At 42.4% G+C, this 9920-nt stretch overlaps 1 protein-coding gene across 5 annotated transcripts in view; it reads right to left on the reverse strand.

The window, feature by feature from the left end:
- The window catches only part of ESRRB (estrogen related receptor beta), a 186750-nt gene extending 177130 nt beyond the window's left edge, over positions 1-9620 (reverse strand). For all 5 annotated transcript variants that reach the window (XM_053980341.1, XM_053980342.1, XM_053980340.1 and 2 more), the window contains exons 1-3: positions 9285-9620; positions 8749-8883; positions 8562-8634 (exon numbers count right to left, since the gene is read on the reverse strand). The gene's annotated coding sequence lies outside the window, so the exon portion shown is untranslated. The remainder of the gene's footprint in view (positions 1-8561; positions 8635-8748; positions 8884-9284) is intronic.
- Positions 9621-9920: the final 300 nt, after the last annotated feature.

A 9920-nucleotide genomic window follows, 5' to 3' on the forward strand; every position in this document is an offset into this window, starting at 1 on the left:
GTTTCTCTCTGACCTATAATTTCCATCTGATCCATTTGCGAGAGGTCCAAAATCCAGTAATTTAGGGTCAATCACCCTCAGCTGTGACCTTGGGAAAATCATGTAGTTAGTCCCCTTAGAATATAATTTGGGCACACAAAGGAGAAGAAGTTGATTAGGAACAGTCAGTGTGGATATTCCAAGAATAAATCATGCCTGAGCAACCTGATTCTCTCCTATGATAAAATGATAGCACTTGTGGACAAGGGGAGAGGCATGGAAGGCGTTTGCCTTGACTTCAGCAAAACATTCAGCACTGTTTCCCAGAATGCTTCAAGACTGACAGTAAACCATTATGAGTGGACTATCAGATGAGTTAAGAGCAGGCTGGATGATGAAGCTCAGAGGGCCATGTTTATACCCTACCTGTAGGCCAGTAACAAGATACATGCAGGGGACCTGTCCTGTTTAACATCTGTATCCACGACCTAGAGGACACAACAAAGCACACTCTTATCAAGCTCGCACTTGACATCAAACTGGGGAGACCAGTTGATATGCTTAAGGCAGGGTTGCCATCCAAAATGCCCTAGCGAGGCTGCAGGGCTAACGTGAACCTTATGAAATTGAGCAAGGACAAATGCAAAAGCCCTATACCTTGGAAGAAATAATCCACTGTGACAGTACATGCTAGTGTTTGCCTGTCTGGGTAGCAGCTCTGCTGAAGAGGACCTGGGGGCCTGATGGGTCTTAAGCTGAATATGAGCCATCTGAGAGCACCCTGGCAGCAAAAACAGCCAACAGTGCCCCACATGGTACTCATGGGACCATAGCCACACAGGTTCAAGGGACATCGTCTTTCCACTTCACCTGGCACTTGCCAAACTCCATCTGGAATATGTTGTCCAGATTAGATACCCCATTACAAGAGAAAGATTGATAAACTAGTCCAAGAAATGGAGGGTGAGCAAGGGGATCAGCAGTTCGGAGCATTTGCCCTGTGATAAGAGACTGAGGGACCCAGGTTTGTTGAGCCCGGAGAAGGTTTCAGAGGGACCTAGGAGCAGCCTTTCAGTAAGCACCTTATCGAGAACACGGAGACGGGCTCTTCACAGTGGGTCGTGCACTGGCAGTACACACAGATACAAACGGAAATAAGAGATGTTCAAACTGAACAGAAGAAAAAGCTTTTCCAGCATGACCATTGAAATGAGCTGCACAGACAGGCTGTACAACCTTCATTTTTGTAGGCTTTCATGATCTAACTCCATAAAGACCTGAGCAACCAAATCTGAATTCAGTGTTGATCCTGCCTTAAGCAAGGGACTGTATCAGAAACCTCCTGAAATCTCTTCTAATCTGAATTATTTTGTAATTCAGTGATTCTACAAACAGATTGCAGAAGACATTAATTTGTTGCAGAGGTATTTCTGGAGTAGGAGCAGGTAAGGAAGTGACATGACCCACCTGCTACTGCCCACCAGCTCTGCAATTACTGTCTCTGGACAGCAGCTCTTCTCATGGCACCCATGAATAGACGGGCCAGGAGCAGAGAGAAAAACATGCTCTAAGATGATGACCTGACCCTGGCCACTTCCAAACCCATCAAACTACTGCCATCTTTTCTAGTTCCAGTGAGGAAATGGCTCATGCCTTATCAGAGGCACCACTGACCACTCTGCCAGCAACAGCAGTGTTCTAATGCAGTATATCTCTCCATAAGAATAAAAATATTTCAGAAGGAAACTCCTAAAAGGCTATTTGTACCAAGAAATACGCAAAGCTATTTCCATGAGAGCAAAGTAAACTGGGCTTTGGGCAGAACTGCATCACAAAAAAGTTTGAGTAGTTTATTTCTTATCTTCACATCTTTAAAAACTGTTATTTCCCAGCAACACACAGAGAGACCTGTCTCCTTATAAAACTAGATATTACGGTAGAAAGAATAACCTTGTCTAGGCCTAGACAGTTGGAGAGATGGCAGAAATCTGTAGCTACTAATTCTCTCTAAAACCCAAAGAACACAAGATGGCTCATGCCATCCTTTGTTTTTTATATTCAAGACATGAGGAAATATCTTTCAAAAGTAAAACTTTCAATTGGCACAACTCAGAGAACTCCAAAGAACTCACCAGTGATGTCACTTAACACCTTTTTAAAAACAAAAGAACCACCCAACATGAAACATGACTGAAGTAATGATAGGGAAAATCCTGTAGTTTGAAAAGGACAAAGAGGATGACAGCAGAGAATTCTAGATCAGTTAAACTTGATCTCAACCTGAATAAACAATGAAACAGTTAATCCAGAATTATACTGGGAAAAATAAAACCAGAGGCTAAAAATATAGTGAAAAGTAGGTCTTGCTAGGCTGTTAGCCTCTCTCTCCAGTTCTTTCTTTTTTGTTGTTGGTTCAATTTTTTCCCACATTTTTTTTCTTTTTGTTGCTAATGCAGCATATCTGGACATCTACAGCAAGGCTACAGCCATGGCCACTTTAGGTGTCATTTCATATGCATTGTGCAGGTCCTCTGTACATAGGAAGGCAGTAGTGGCAGTCTGATGGCAATGGCATGCTGGCTGCAGGGGAGGGCACTGGACGTGCTGCTTTCACTCAGTCTGATTAGTGCACTTTGCTCTGCACATCCTGGAGCCATGACAAGCTCTGGGCTGGGCTGCAGGAGACAGCAACAGAGCATTTAGTCAAAGGACTGACACACAAGAATGGCCTGGCAATCTATGTTCCCATGGAAGGAAAGGATAGAGCTGCAGGTTTCTGGTTATGGGCAGGCTGCAGCCCCTGTGTCTGAAGAAACAAGTGTCATGACAGACTTGGAGCAATGTGACACAGAATAGGCACCTGGGCAGGATACAAAAATGTGCCTTGGTCTGGGACAAGGAAAACACTGGGCTGAGTTTTCAGGAACCTCACGAGGAAAGGAACATGTAGGACCAGATTCTTTGGCTCACACGTCCTTCTGTGACATCTGAAGTAATGAATGTGTGCTGCAAGCAACCCATAGGGTATGTAATCCATGGATTAAAAGCAGGCTCCCCATTTGAGATTCAAGAGCAATTGTCAGTAGTAAGATGACATTACACACAGACACGAGCAGAGTCTGCACTGACCCATCCAGCTCATTGTTGGTATTGGTACTTCCTACAGATGGATGGGATGGGTAAAAACATGGACAAGAGGCTGCTGTCAATGACAAGACTCACATCATTCTTTACAACCCAGTAATGCACAGCCCAATGCAAAATACAAAGCTGAAGGGACAGATGCTGCAGGGGACTATCACAGAGATAAATCTAGGGCTCCCAAGCACAGCATGAGCTCTCATGTAACCCTAGGATCTACAATGTGGGAAAGATAAAAGCACTATGTAAACATCTTGCTTACATCAATGAGGCAGTTGCTAGAGCCATTGTCCCCCACAGGTGCAAGCTTTTTGCCCCCTTGACTAATCAAGGCTGAGCATGTGCATGATAAAGCACCTGAGAGCACAGTGCCAGTCTTGTAGAAAGAACTGTAAAGAGATACAGAGCCAAAAAGCTAAAGCTGCTGGATTCAGTTCAGAATGAAATACTGCCATACTGCCTCCTAATGGCAGGGGGAATTATACACCAGCCAAGGGAGACAAGAACTCACTTTTCTGTGGCTTACACCTGTTTCCATGAGATAAGTTACAACATAGAATTGTCTTCAAACGCTGCTTACCAATCCTTGCAGATGTCCTGGAGGAAATTCTGTTGCATGACTCTGTTTTCACCTGATGAGAACACACTATCTTGGACTGCTGAAAGACAAACTGTGTGCATCTGAGAACATATTAAAAGCCAGCTATCTACAGAGGACCTGCAACAGGACTCTAGAGATATGGAATAGACCACACAAGGTTAGTAGAGATATGACTGGATCATAACTGTATCTGAGGTTTCTGATACTTCAGCTCCCGAAAAGACCCCTCATCACTAGCCTTCAGTAATCAAAGGACATGCAGATACTGTCCCAGAAAATTAAATTAAATTAAATTAAATGTTTCATAAAACAAATTTAATTTTTACTTGAAGCCACCACAAATTGTCTGCGATGCAAGTCCTCTTTGAAAGGTAGGCAAAGAGACAAAGTAGCTCTGAGTGCTCTAGTATCACTCAATAAAAGCACTGAAAGCCTCAGCCTGCAGTAACTGATCACTAGCTCTCTATTGCATCAGTTCCCATCCTATTTCCCCATACTCCCTTTTGTCAGGAGGTATTGTCTATTCAATCCTTGTTGGGATGTTTTTTGGAGCACTGTGATCAGCACTGAACCAAAATTGTCCAAACCTTGTGGACCTTTTTTTCCTTCCTACTATCAGAATGAGATTTCATCTTGATGTTCAGAGCTTGGAGACCCAGAGGTCAGAGGCCACCACACGATCCACTGAGCCACCCAGTCCCTAGATCACAATGTTAACAAATCACCATTTATCTTTGTTACTGCAGCAAGTGTCCAAGGCAAAACGGTGCCAAAGATCATATCTGTTGGGATAACCTATTGATTTGTGTCATATTCTGCCCAATCCCTATTTTATTCTTGCTCAGGCAGAGGTCAAGACAGGTTAAAAATAACTCCTTCAGTCTGAAGTGCAAGACTGAGGAATTTAAAGCCAGTCTGTTCTTCCCAAGGGTGGGGGCTCAAAAATCACCAAGACAAGCAACTGAATCAGAAATCTACAGCAGTTGTGAGCAAGACCTTGTAGTCAGGGAATAGAAGCCATGGCAAAAAGTTTTGCAGCTTTAACTATGAGAATTTTTTTTCTGTGAGAGGGAATAAATCAATCATCTTAGTTCATTCAAGCAACTAAGCATTACAAAAGTTTACGTGATGTACATACACAGTAAATGCTTTGAAATACCAGTGCAGATTAATGCAGATGCTGTTACAGCATCCACATCTCCTAGCCAAAGTACACAGACCAAGATCAGCATAATTCACTGTCCTTAACTGAGAGTAAGTTAAAATTTTGACCTTTATTACAGGGGTAAAAAAAAAAAAACAAAAAAACAAAACAAAACAAAAAAAAAAACAAAAAACAAAAACAAACAAAAAAAAACAAACAAAAAAAAAACAAAAAAAAAAAAAAAAAAAAAAAAAAAAAAAAAAAAAAAACAGAGTTGAAAGCAGTTACCACTGTTCTAGCACTAATGTTCACATGCCATTTTTGTCAGAGAACTCTCTAGGTAGATGCAAATTTTTATTTAGATTATTTTATCCCATTTCAAAACCTTGGAGTTAAATTGCCAACACTTTAGAGATATTTTCCCTTCCATTAACATTATGCCCTCCAGAAAATGAAATTTTAAACTAATACACATTTACCTCTCTTTTTCATTAAAGAAACAAAGCAAAAAACATTTCTTTATCAAATCTACATGATCTTCTGAAAATTTTGCCAGTGATGCAAAAGAGGATCTTACCTTTACTCTGGCTTCATATTCCCACTCTCATATATAGATTAGGTGATTAAGAAAGGAACAGAGGTTGTTACAGCATCTTCTAAAAACAGAATTTCTGACACTTGTACTAAAGCTCAGCCGACTTTCAGGGGCCTAACAGGTGGACAAGTCTTTTCTCCACAGAGGGATTTACATCTGAGTATCATCCACTTAATGGCCACACTACTACAGGCCTCAGAAGTCCTCCGTAGAAGAAAGAAAATTAAACCACTCTATGCTACCAGGTGATAAAAATATGGACTCTGAATGACAGAGACAGAAAATAAAACCTCCCACCAATCCCCAAGAAGAAGGGGTATCAACTGTGCAACAGGTGTCAGAAAATTCACTCACTTTCCCAATCTAATGTCAAAAAAATATTGCTTCTCTTCCTATATCATCCTTGGACCTGAAGAGACAGTATATTTGAGGAATATACATTAGTCATAGCACTCTGAATAAGAATCAATTAAGGATTTAATTGCCTTTGCACAAAAGTAACATGGAAAGTGTGCAGCACCTCCATGGGAAGTGAACAAAACAGAAACTCCAGTTCTGCCAGGACAGCTCCTCCGCTGGGATGAGGAAAATCTCTGTATAAAGTAGTTTACTGAAATAGAGCAGTAAAAGCACCCTAATGTTGTAACAAAAAGCAAAGGAAAAATCAGGAGGGGCTGAAGTTTTCCTGGGCTTACAGACTGGCACAGGGGAGGCAGGCTGGCTCACTGCACACTGCAGCTTTGGCAGAGGAGAAGGGCATGTGAGAACAAGCAGGGGATACTGAGGCAAAACTTGAAAGCACAAAAACTATTGAAAAACATGAATATGTTCATCTCTACCCTGTCACAAAATTGACCTGCCCCATGGTTAGGCAGGCCCAGAGATGACTGACCTTGCTGACTATCACAGACAGGTTTCTCTCTGTAACAACCAACAGGTGGAAGAGCCAAAAGGCACTTTAAGTCTCAGCAATACCATAACTTGTATGATATATGCTCCAAAGCCATCTCTTCCCTTCTTTCACCAGCTATTTCTGGAACAGCAGGGCAGAGCCCCACTCTGGGCTGCAGGAGCTGGCCACAGGAATCATGCAGCTGGGGCTGCTCATTTACAGGTTAAAGAGGAGACCACCAGCACAGGCAGAAGGAAGAGCAGACAGGGGCAGGAAGCAGCAGAGACCTAGCAAAGCCCTCTCCTCTCTGCTCACTCTCTAGTGGTTCTGCAGGCGATTACTCCAGAGCATCCAGCCATACCAAAATCAATAAACAATTTATACGCAGCCCAGGGAATTTTGCCACACTTAATAAAAGTCTCCAGTCACAGTTATGGCTTCATTTCACCTTAACGTCTTCTTTAACTGTCCCTTCTTTTCAAGATCAATTAGAGGCATGTGCAAAGAGAAAAACCAACAAAAAGCACAACCACACACACACACACAAACAAACCAAAAAACAGGGAAAAAACTAAAAAGCAAGGTCAAACTGAGCAGCCCAGCTTCTCCTCACCGCTCTCCTGAGGCAAACATAGAAATGCAGGGACTGACAGATAACACATTGGGACACCTTTTTTACACATGCTCCTTGCAGCCTCTGGTTCTGGGCACAGATCAGCAATACAGCAGCCTTATTTAGGAGAGCTGGAGTATTTGGTAAGACAGTTGAGCCTACAAAAGACATCTATGTTCCCTGCAATTTCAATGGAAATTCAGCACCTCTGAAAAATTCCAAATACAAAGGGTGAAACTCTACCTGTCCTTAAAAGGGACGCAGATCAGCCACCTTTAAGTAGCTCTTCATCTTGTGCTAGGATCATCCAGTCTCACTGTCCTAGTCATGCCTTGGCTTTTGATGAGACATCCAGAACCCCGCTACTGAATTATCTTCTTTACTCCAGTGATTTGCAAGAGGAAAGGGCTAATAAAGGAGGGTAACTTCCTTTAATAGGAACTGGGGAAAAATAGCTTTTGATCTCTCATTGACTTTCAGAATTGAGGTGCTAATATTGCTTTGATGTTGTGTATTCACTTTAAAAGTACTAGAAAAGCTGTCTGTGTTTTCTTGGTAACTTGTTTGAAAAAAAATCTATCTCTGCACCTGGGATAGCTGCTCTTAAACAAGACATAAAACAGTGGAAGGCCTGGCCCATTCGCCAGCCTTTCAGCCTTTATAAAAGCTTCTTGAATTCTTGCTTCCTCAGATAGAACCCAAAGTCTCTGCCCTAGCTAAGCTGAGCCCATCAGCCACTGTAGCTTTTGCAGACAAGAACAGCTGAAACAGCCATTTTCATTGTTTTACAACTTTTCAGACCCAGGCAGAGTAGGATTCAACAGCTCCATGCCCTGATGCCAGCACTGCCTTTAGGTCCTTAACCAGAAATGTACAGTAGAAACTGGCTGAAATAATTACAACTCCTCAATTCTTCTCACTGCTGTAGGAATCAGCAAGAGAAGACTTGGTTTGCCCTCATGCCATCAGACACAAGAAGGAATCACCTGAGAGCAACCCTGGTGAAGCAACAACTGGGGTGACTGACCTCTTCAGGGAAGACACTGCTGAACTGCTGCCACTCCACAGCATGGGCCCAGAAAATACTATTCCCACAGGTAATAGTTTGGCCTCTTACACTGCTCTTAGAAAGAGAGACCTTTTCATTGAATGCAGTTTTGAAATGCAAATAATGGAGACCGCAGAAAACAGAAGAACAACTTACCATCATGCCACTGTCACCAGCAAAGCACCTCCCCAGCTCAGGCCTCAAACTGAGGTGGATCTATACTGAGCCTGGGTCTCCTCTTGTGCCTTCTTCACCAGAAAGAAAGAACACAAGGGAGGAAGCCTGGGGACAGGCAAACACCATTCTCTAGGTGACTCCCACTGTGTTGGTAGGGCATGCACAGAATGAAATATATGCAGAGTCTGCAGGGCAGTCTGGCTTTCAAAATTAAAAAACCCAAAGAAGGTGGGCAATAGGTTAAGATATAAGGAACAAAAAATTACTCAGCTTTCAACCCAAACCATATTTCTCTGTTAACATCTCCAGCTAGAGCTCTATTTAAAACACATCTACCTCTTATCTTGGTTCTTCTTTCTGCCTGCACATACCTTCATACATGTATCTTCCCTGATGCCTTTTAGTGTGGTTTAGCTAGCATCCGGAGATGCCCTGGCTCAGGTCCTGAAGGTTAAAGAAAATTAATTCAGCAATCAACAGCTCAGCAGCATCTCTTTTTTGCCATTTCATTTCACACTGATGTCATAACAGATCATGTATCATCCTGCCCTTCCTCACCTTTACTACTTGTGGCCTACACCCACATCCTTCTCTGCTTGGACAGTATGTTCTCTGAACAGTCAATGCTCCTATTCAAAGTCTGTAAAGCCTTAGGGCAGATGGACTTCAATATTGACCAAAACCTTCTAGGGACTATAGGAGTACAGAAAGAAATGAAAAACTGAGTTTACATAGATCCCACAGGCTACAGCAGTAGCTCAGGGCACTTTGGTCCTCAGATTCTTTGAAGTACTGCTTTTCCAGAAGACGACCTGGTGAATTTTCTTCATACAACCTTGGAGGAGGTTGGAGGAGTTTAGAGCTCTTCCTCCACCACTCACATGATACCATGCAGACTTTTCAGCACACTCACACTAAAATAACCTAAGTTTGGATCAGATTGAGTGAAGCATTTCAAAGAAGGTTATGCAAACCTGCACCTGTTATAGCCTCATAATTCGAAGCCTCTCAGGGAACATTGAGATCACCAATATATTAAAGCACACATCAGAAACTAATAGGGTGTTAAATATTTCCAATTGAGAAGAGCTTACATGTCTGAGAGGAGACATCTCCAGTAAAAAAAACTGTGTGTTGCTACATCACAAGCCTTTGGCAAGACAGATAATTTTCTTACATGCAATATTTTACAGATTGTTCAAGGCTAAAGAAAATCTATCTTTGTTATTACTTAAATGCAGAATATCTCAGTGATACCCTGCGATAGAGAATTGGTCATCGCCTTGTGCCATGGTGCTACTGCCTGTGTCAGTGGGTACACAGCAAGAAGCCCTAGAAACTGGGACCTTCAACAGAATGCAGTCACCAGCTACTGGTTTGGCTGGGAGTGTTTGGAGGAAGAGGAGGGGTCTAGACAGAATAGACATGGAGACCAAATAATGAATGTCTTAAGTTGGTCACTGCATGGAGCCACTAAAAACTTGAAGCAAAAGAATTCAGTCAGAGTGTCACTGGGACAAAGGTGACTGGAGGGATGAGATGTCATAAACCATCCACTGGTAGGAGTCAGAAGAGAACCTTCTCCTCCACAAACACATTACTACTCATTTATTACACATCAAGTTTATATCTACCTGGAAAGCACCAGTTAGAAGCAAGGCAATCTCCCAGGCTGTGACAAAGCAAGCTTTCCATTAATAATTTGTAATGCCACGAAGAAAAACAGGAGC

Source organism: Vidua macroura, chromosome 6 (genome assembly GCF_024509145.1).
Source record: "Vidua macroura isolate BioBank_ID:100142 chromosome 6, ASM2450914v1, whole genome shotgun sequence".
Taxonomy (NCBI): domain Eukaryota; kingdom Metazoa; phylum Chordata; class Aves; order Passeriformes; family Viduidae; genus Vidua; species Vidua macroura.